The sequence below is a fragment of the Rutidosis leptorrhynchoides genome, chromosome 9, assembly GCF_046630445.1.
Source record: "Rutidosis leptorrhynchoides isolate AG116_Rl617_1_P2 chromosome 9, CSIRO_AGI_Rlap_v1, whole genome shotgun sequence".
In the NCBI taxonomy this organism is placed as follows: domain Eukaryota; kingdom Viridiplantae; phylum Streptophyta; class Magnoliopsida; order Asterales; family Asteraceae; genus Rutidosis; species Rutidosis leptorrhynchoides.
The window spans coordinates 47189149-47199296 of NC_092341.1; positions in this window are offsets into that span (position 1 = coordinate 47189149).

Consider the following 10148-nt stretch of genomic DNA (forward strand, 5'->3'; position numbering starts at 1 on the left):
CCAATTTCAGAAACTCCCTATAAAGCTCGCGCATTCTGATCGTAAAAAATCATCTTTTCTCCTTCTTCTCTCAATATATACGTAATATATATTTATAATTTATATTTTAATTTTAATTTTAATTTTAAATCCTAATAATAAGGGTATGATAGCGAATGTTGTAAGGGTGTAAGTCGAAATTCTGTCCGTGTAACGCTACGCTATTTTTAATCATTGTAAGTTATGTTCAACCTTTTTAATTTAATGTCTCGTAGCTAAGTTATTATTATGCTTATTTAATCCGAAGTAATCATGATGTTGGGCTAATTACTAAAATTGGGTAATTGGGCTTTGTACCATAATTGGGGTTTGGACAAAAGAACGACACTTGTGGAAATTAGACTATGGGCTATTAATGGGCTTTATATTTGTTTAACTAAATGATAGTTTGTTAATGTTAATATAAATGTTTAACTAAATGATAGTTTGTTAATGTTAATATAAAGATTTACAATTGGGCGTCCCTATAAATTACCATATACACTCGATCGGACACGATGGGCGGGGTATTTATATGTACAAATAATCGTTCATTTAACCGGACACGGGAATGGATTAATAGTCACTAGAATAATTAAAACAGGGGTGAAATTATGTACAAGGACACTTGGTATAATTGATAACAAAATATTAAAACCTTGGGTTACACTCAGTCGACATCCTGGTGTAATTATTAAACAAAGTATTAAAATCTTGTTACAGTTTAAGTCCCCAATTAGTTGGAATATTTAACTTCGGGTATAAGAATAATTTGACGAGGACACTCGCACTTTATATTTATGACTGATGGACTGTTATGGACAAAAACCAGACGGACATATTAAATAATCCAGGACAAAGGACAATTAACCCATGGGCATAAAACTAAAATCAACACGTTAAACATCATGATTACGGAAGTTTAAATAAGCATAATTCTTTTATTTCATATTTAATTTCCTTTATTTTATATTTAATTGCACTTCTAATTATCGCACTTTTATATATTGTTATTTAAACGCACTTTTAATTATCGTACTTTTTAATTATCTCAATTTTATTTTATCGCACTTTTATTTATTGCAATTTCATTATCGTTATTTATTTTACGCTTTAAATTAAGTCTTTTATTTATTTAATATTTTACATTAGGTTTTAACTGCGACTAAAGTTTTAAAATCGACAAACCGGTCATTAAACGGTAAAAAACCCCCCTTTATAATAATAATATTACTTATATATATTTGTATTTTTATAAAAGTAATATAGCGTTAAGCTTTGTTTAAAGATTTCCTTGTGGAACGAACCGGACTTACTAAAAACTACACTACTGTACGATTAGGTACACTGCCTATAAGTGTTGTAGCAAGGTTTAAGTATATCCATTCTCTAAATAAATAAATATCTTGTGTAAAATTGTATCGTATTTAATAGTATTTTCTGTAAAAATATAAGCTATTTTATATACTACTCTGCTAAAATATCAAGTATTTTTGGCGCCGCTGCCGGGGAACTTCTTAAACGCCGGAAGCGCAACGCTAATATAAAAAAAAATTATGTATTTTTAAGATTTTGTTAAATATTTAAGTTTTATAAAGTTTCTTTATTTTTATATAAGTTTTATTTAAGTATTTTGTTTTTATTTAAAAACATATAAAAAAATATATATAAATCTAGTTTTAAGATTTTTTATAAAATTATAAAGTAATTCTATTTTTATTTAAGTTTTAAATATAAGTTTTTATTATACACATATTTTTTTTATAAACAGAAAAAAAACCAAAAAAAATATAAATATATATAAATCTATTTTTTTTATTGTTATAAAGTATTTTATTTTTATCTTAGTTATTAAAGATAAGTTTTATTTAAATTATATAAATATTTTAAATAGATAATATAAACAGAAAATATAAAAACAGAAAACATAAAAAAAAAATAAAGAAAAACGCGTTGAATTTAAATAACCTGTCAGTTGAAAACTGGAACCCCGCGACTCGCGGGGTTTGATGCCTTGAATACCGCAACTCGCGGAGTTTCTCTGACACCAACAGAAACCCTAATTCAGTATTAATTACGAGTAATTATTAATAATTATTATTTTAAACCCTAATTAATTATTATTATTATAATTAGTTTTATTATAATTAGTTTTACATTTTATTTAATTTGTTTTATTTAGTTAAATTAGTTTAATTAAATTGTAAAATTAGAAGTTTTAATAAATAAATAATATAAAAATAATATTTTTATAAAAATTGTACTTTTTACAACTTTTTGTATATTTTTATATTTTGTCCCTTTTTAATCGTTTTAGCGTAATATTTGTATTTTTAGCTCATATTTAGTTTTAAACTTAGTTTTTGCCATAGTTATTTTTACTTCTAGATTTTTAGGATTTGCCGTAGAATTCCTTAAGTGCTTTTTCTTTAGACTAAGATTTAGGTACTTTAAAATTTTGCGACGCCTTTTTAAGTTTTAGTTTCTTTTTAAGTTATTTCCATTTGGGATATAGTTTTTCCTGTAAGCTTTAATATTTTTAGACACCTTTTACTATGTACCAATTATCATTCCAATTAGTTATCTCAATTTGCGATTATAATTTTAAGTTAGTTGTAGTAATAAGGTTAGGTTAGTCAAGTATTTTTAAGTTTTATAAGTTTCTTTTATTTTTTTCGTCACCTTTTATTTTTCAACCATTTTTCTTTTTCGACCTTTTCCGACGAACTCTTTTTCTTTCTTATTTCTCGCTATTCTTGTTTTAGGACATAGATTTTTATTCTACTTCTTATCTAAATTTCTTAAAATTACGAAAATTTATTTTAAGTGGTTAAATTGATAGACATCAAAATTTTCTGGTTCGTAGTAATAGTTGGATTTGTACGTGGACCGGGTTATTGGAGCCAAACAGTCTTCAATTATATTGAGACCAAACGAATCCTGCCCCTCTGCTGCATCTTTTGGCTATTCGAAACGTGGGCAAAATCAGAAAAGTCTATTGATTGGATAACTTATTATAATTTTTCTTTCCTTTTAAAAAACTAATAGGATATTCAGTGAATGCACCGATCAAGACGTTCACCACCTTTTGTACGTTCACCACCTGTAACTAGATCAAGACATTTAGCAAATATTACTGCCGTTGATTTTTCTTTAGAATCGTCATCCAGTCGACCAAGTACTTCAGTTCAAATTTCCGATAATCCATTTTTTGAACCCGACCTCACAATTGAGAATCCGGAGAATATTCAGGAACGATTCGTAGATCCTGAACCACTAAACTTTCCTCAGGAACCACCAATCATTCAAACAGAGATTGTTGAGGAACGAACCATTAAATCAGAATCCTCTAGTGATTCCGATTCAACAAATTCAATTATGGAGAATCTGGAACCTTTAAGTATAGAAGACCGAATGAGAGCTAAACGCACTGGCCAAGGTCACGCAATTACTCATCCATACATTAATGCGCCAGATTATGAAATCAAAGGACAAATTCTACACATGGTGACTAATCAATGCCAATTTAGTGGTGCGCCGAAGGAAGATCCAAATGAACATTTACGTACCTTTAATAGGATCTGCACACTATTTAAAATCCGAGAAGTGGAGGATGAACAGATATATCTCATGTTATTTCCCTGGACTTTAAAAGGAGAAGCCAAAGATTGGTTGGAATCGTTACCTGAAGGGGCGATCGATACATGGGACGTTTTAGTTGACAAATTTCTTAAACAATTTTTTCCGGCATCTAAAGCCGTAAGACTTCAAGCAGAAATTGTTACGTTCACACAGAAACCAAATGAAACTCTATATGAGGCGTGGACTAGATATGGAAAGTTATTAAGAGGATGTCCGCAACATGGTTTAGACACCTGTCAAATAGTACAAATATTCTACCAAGGATGCGACATCACTACAAGGAAAGACATAGATATAGCAGCTGGTGGTTCTATTATGAAGAAAACCGAAACTGATGCTTACAAAATTATTGATAACACTGCTTCCGACTCACATGAGTAGCACCAAGAAAAAGACATCGTTAGATCATCTAAAGCAGCTAGAGCCGATTCTAGCCATGACTTAGATTCCATTTCCGCAAAGATAGATGCTGTGGAGAGACGAATGGAAAAGATGACTAAAGATATTCACTCAATACGAATTAGTTGTGAGCAGTGTGGAGGACCAAATTTGACAAAAGATTGTCTCAGTATTGAATTAACAATGGAACAAAGAGAGAATATTTCATACATAAACCAAAGGCCTGGAAATAATTATCAGAATAATTATCAACCGCCAAGACCAATTTACAATCAAAACCAGAATTATAACTGAAATATTCCATACAACAACCAACAAGGTCCTAGCAATCAACAAGTATCCAATAATACTTACAATCAGCAAAGACCTAATTTTCAAAACAAACCACCACAACAAACCGATGATAAAAAGCCGAATTTAGAAGATATGATGACGAAGCTAGTTGAAACTCAAACGCAGTTTTTCACATCTCAAAAACAAACTAATGAACAAAATGCTCAAGCATTTAGAAATCAACAAGCTTCTATTCAAAATCTGGAACAAGAAGTAAGTAACCTAGCAAGGTTAATAGGTGAAAGAAAACCGGGAAGTTTACCTAGTGATACAAATGCTAACCCCCAGAATGAAACAGCTAAAGCCATTACCATAAGAAGTGGTACAACACTTAAACCACCTGAAATACCTGTAACTTCTGATGAAACTATTCCTACTCCACAAGAACCACAACCTGATCAAGATAAGGAAAAAGAACCGGTAGTTGAAAAGGTTAATGAAGATAACACAGCTAAGGATAAACCTTATGTTAAACCATACCAACCACCACTTCCTTACCCGAGTAAAATGAAGAAAGAGAAACTTGAAGCCGAGCAATCCAAATTCTTGGATATGTTTAAACAGATAAATGTAAATCTTCCTTTCATTGATGTGATTTCAGGAATGCCTAGATATGCTAAATTCTTGAAAGATCTAATTTCAAATAGAAAGAAAATGGAAGAACTCTCGGCTGTTACTATGAATGCTAATTGTTCAGCAGTGCTGTTGAATAAGATACCAGAAAAACTATCTGATCCAGGAAGTTTCACAATTCCATGTTTTCTGGGTAGTCTTAGTTCAATAGAAGCATTGGCAGACTTAGGTGCTAGTATAAATCTAATGCCGTATTCACTATACGCTAAACTAGACCTTGGAGAATTGAAACCAACCAGAATAAGCATACAACTAGCCGATAGATCAATAAAATATCCTAGAGGGATAATGGAGAACATGCTAGTTAAAGTTGGTACTTTAGTATTTCCAGTAGATTTTGTTGTTTTGGACATGGAAGAAGATTCTCAAGTTCCTCTCATATTAGGAAGACCATTCTTAAACACGGCTAAAGCAATGATAGACGTGTTCAGTAAGAAACTGACCCTAAGTATAGAGGATGAGAGTGTTACCTTTTCAGTTGATAGAGCAATGCAACAACCACAATCTGCAGATGATACATGTTATTATATTCAAACTATAGATGCACATGCAGAATTATTAGAAGAATTTCCAGAATTACAAGGAACAGGATAATGTTCTTTAGGAGAAGGTAATGAACCAATTGATGAAGCTGAAATGTTAGCTACACTTATAGCTAATGGATATGAACCAACAACAGAAGAAATTCAAATGCTAAAAGAAGAAGACAGATATCGATATAAATCATCGATAGAAGAACCACCGAAATTAGAGTTAAAGCCACTTCCAAACCATTTGGAATACGCTTATTTACATGGTGAATCTGAATTACCTGTAATAATATCGTCTTCTCTTACTGAAAATGAGAAATCACAACTCATTTCTGTGTTGAAAGCTCATAAACCAGCCATTGCATGGAAGATTCATGATATTAAAGGAATAAATCCTTCGTATTGCACACATAAAATCCTTATGGAAGAAGGTCATAAAACGTATGTGCAACGCCAACGAAGACTAAATCCTAATATGCAAGATGTAGTTAAGAAAGAGATTATTAAACTGCTAGATGCAGGTCTAATTTATCCAATCTCTGATAGTCCATGGGTAAGCCCAGTTCAATGCGTGCCTAAGAAGGGTGGCATGACTGTCATTACAAATGAGAAAAATGAGCTTATTCCTACTAGGACTGTAACAGGATGGCGTGTATGTATTGATTATAGAAAATTAAATGACGCCACCAGAAAAGATCACTTTCCCTTACCTTTCATAGATCAAATGTTGGAAAGATTAGCCGGAAATAGTTACTATTGTTTTCTAGATGGATTTTTCGAATATTTTCAAATTCCAATAGCGCTCGAGGACCAAGAGAAAACCACATTCACGTGCCCTTATGGTACTTTTGCTTACAAACGCATGCCATTTGGACTTTGCAACGCCCCTGCAACCTTTCAAAGGTGTATGATGGCAATTTTTCATGACATGATAGAAGAATGCATGGAAGTATTCATGGATGACTTTTCAGTCTTCGGTGATACATTTGAATCATGTCTAGTTAATCTGGAACGAATGCTTATTAGATGCGAACAATCAAATCTAGTACTTAATTGGGAAAAATGCCATTTCATGGTTAAAGAAGGCATCGTTCTTGGTCATAAAATTTCAAAAGAAGGAATTAAAGTGGATAGAGCTAAAGTAGATGTAATTGCTAAACTTCCACATCCCACCAATGTTAGAGGAGTTAGGAGTTTTCTAGGGCATGCCGGTTTTTACCGACGTTTCATAAAAGATTTTTCTAAAATTGCCACTCCTATGAATAAACTCCTAGAAAAGGATGCTCCATTCATCTTTTCAGATGAGTGTATCAAATCTTTTAATATTCTTAAAGAAAAACTCACTAATGCGCCGATCATGATAACACCAAATTGGAATCTACCATTTGAACTAATGTGCGATGCAAGTGATTTTGCAATGGGAGCCGTTTTAGGACAAAGGATTGAAAAACGATTTCAACCTATATATTATGCTAGTAAGACCTTACAAGGAGCACAAACGAACTATACAACTACTGAAAAAGAACTCCTTGCTATTGTCTTTGCTTTTGACAAATTTTGATCATATCTCATTCTAGCAAAAACGGTGGTCTATACCGACCATTCTGCTCTTAGATACCTATTTTCAAAACAAGATGCTAAACCAAGATTAATCCGTTGGATCTTACTCTTACAAGAGTTTGATATTGAAATCCGAGATAAAAGAGGAGCAGAAAATCTCGCCGCTGATCATCTTTCTCGTCTTAAAAATCCCGAATTAGAAGTTCTAAATGAATCGGCCATACAAGACAACTTTCCTGATGAATATCTATTGAAGATAGATTATAAAGAAATTCTATGGTTTGCAGACTATGCAAACTATTTAATATGTGGATTCCTTGAAAAAGGATTATCGTACCAAAGACGAAAGAAATTCTTCAGTGATATAAAACACTATTTCTGGGAAGATCCACATCTGTTTAAAAGTTGTCCCGATGGAATAATACGCCGATGTGTATTTGGAGATGAAGCTAGTAAAATATTAAACCATTGTCACACAGGACCAACAGGAGGGCATTATGGGCCTCAACTAACAGCAAGAAAAGTTTATGATGCTGGATTCTATTGGCCTACAATTTACAAAGACGCACACCTTCTTTGCAAATCCTGTGATGCTTGTCAAAGGGCCGGAAAAATAAGTCAACATGATGAAATGCCACAAAATGTCATCCACGTATGTGAAGTATTTGACATTTGGGGTATAGACTTTATGGGTCCATTTCCAAAATCTCATAATAATCTATATATACTCGTAGCCATTGATTATGTATCTAAATGGGCGGAAGCACAAGCTCTCCCAACTAACGATGCACGAGTTGTAGTCAACTTTTTAAAACGTCTTTTTGCAAGGTTTGGAACACCGAAAGCTTTAATAAGTGATCGGGGTACTCATTTCTGTAATAATCATCTTGAGAAAGTTCTTAAAAGATATGGAGTAACTCATAAAATCTCCACCGCATATCATCCACAAACAAGTGGACAAGTTGAAAATACCAACCGAGCTTTAAAACGTATTCTAGAGAAAACCGTAGGATCAAATCCGAAGGAATGGTCCATTAAATTGGAGGATGCACTCTGGGCTTTTAGAACAGCCTACAAAACTCCAATTGGAACTACACCTTTTAGACTTGTTTATGGAAAAGCATGTCATCTTCCAGTAGAAATTGAAATCAAAGCATTTTGGGCTTTGAAGACATGTAATCTTGATTTACATGAAGCTGGACGTCTACGATTAAGTCAACTAAACGAATTAGAAGAATTAAGACATGAAACATACGAAAATTCGTTAATCTATAAAGAAAGAACGAAGAAATGGCATGATAAAAGAATCAGAAGTTCAAAAGAATTTAAAGAAGGAGACAGAGTTCTTCTTTTCAATTCACGATTCAAGCTATTTCCTGGAAAATTGAAATCAAGATGGTCTGGACCATTCATAGTCAAAAGAGTTTTTCCATACGGAACGATAGAATTAATAAATTCAAATGGGATTGAATTTAAAGTTAATGGTCACAGAGTTAAACATTACATACATGGTTCGATGGAAGTTGACAACGAAGTTAATCACAATTTCGACACCACAGCTAACTAAGTGTGGGGAGAATCAAGTCTTTAAAGGATAATATGTATTTCTGTTAGAGTTAGATTGTCTGTTTTCGTGTAGTTCTCGAAAATGGAACCCGAATGGTCTTTCCCTAGCAGACCCTAAAGAACTAGTCTTCTCCCCCCATTCTGAATTTTTTTATTTTTTTTAGGTTTTTACGAAATGAAGACTGCTTGTGAACTAAACCATGGTCTAATGCTACACGCTTTGATCACTAAACGTAATAATGACATACTACCGAGTGAACTAGTATCAGTAATCAGAGAAAGAATGGACGGAGTTAGAAAAGAATCCAGATGCGAAGATAATAAGTTACAATTTGGTAAAGGAAAATCAAAATCCGCAGCGAAAAGAAGAGCACGACACCTAGAAAGATGTCACAAATGCGGAAAATGGTCACATGGAGGTAAATGTTCAAATAATCAAACCTATTCAAATACCGAATTTGTTACTTTATGCAGAGACGGACCGTTCATATGTTTAGAAGAAAAGACACTAAATGCTCGAGGTTACGCCTATGTAGCCATGGAAAACCAATTAAACCGACTATCTTATGAATGGGATAGATCATATAACTAAGAAATCTATTTCACAGGTAAGTCTGTACAGTTTTTATTTTATTTTTAACCTTTTGATAATAAACGCTAATTTATTCGCTAAAAAGTATTAAATTGGTATTGAATAAAATTAGGTTTGGTGACCGAAATTATTGATATCATTCAAAAATTTATTACATCACTACGAAATTTAACGTTTATTCTTAAGGTATAAATATCTTTAATCAACCAACCCAAAATATTTCAAAAATTCGTCATGAGTTAAATTAGGTTTTGGAACTGAAATTACTTTACCGAAAAGAGGGGCGCATATTTTTGATAATATTTGATTGATTAAAGTGGGATAAAAAGCTAAAAAGATTTTTAATTTTATCTTTACCATGTTTTTAAAATTAATATTTAAATCTTAAATTAATATTGTAAACTTTGTAAAAACAATATATTTAAAATTGTAAATATTTGAAAAATTAATATAAGTTAGGTGTGAATTTATAATATGAATTTTTAAATTAAGATTGGTGTGAATTTTTTATTTTTAAAATATGAATTTTTAATTTTATGCATTTTAAATTTTAAGTTTGGTGTGAATTTTTAATATTAATTTTGAATTTCATATTTAAGTTGTGTGAATTTAAAAACAAAAATTTACTTTATCTCATTAAGTTAAAAATATGATTTTTAAAATTCGTCGTAAGTTGAAGACTAGGTCTTTGAACCGAAATTGCTTTACCCGAAGGAGGGACGAGAACTTTTATTATCATTATTTTTAATCTTATTGAATTAAAGTATGACAAAAACATTAAAAAAACAAAAAATCTTAGCTTTTAAAACAATCGCTACAAAAAGACAAATTTTAAAATTTTGTCGAGGGACAGACTAGGACATCGATCCGAAACG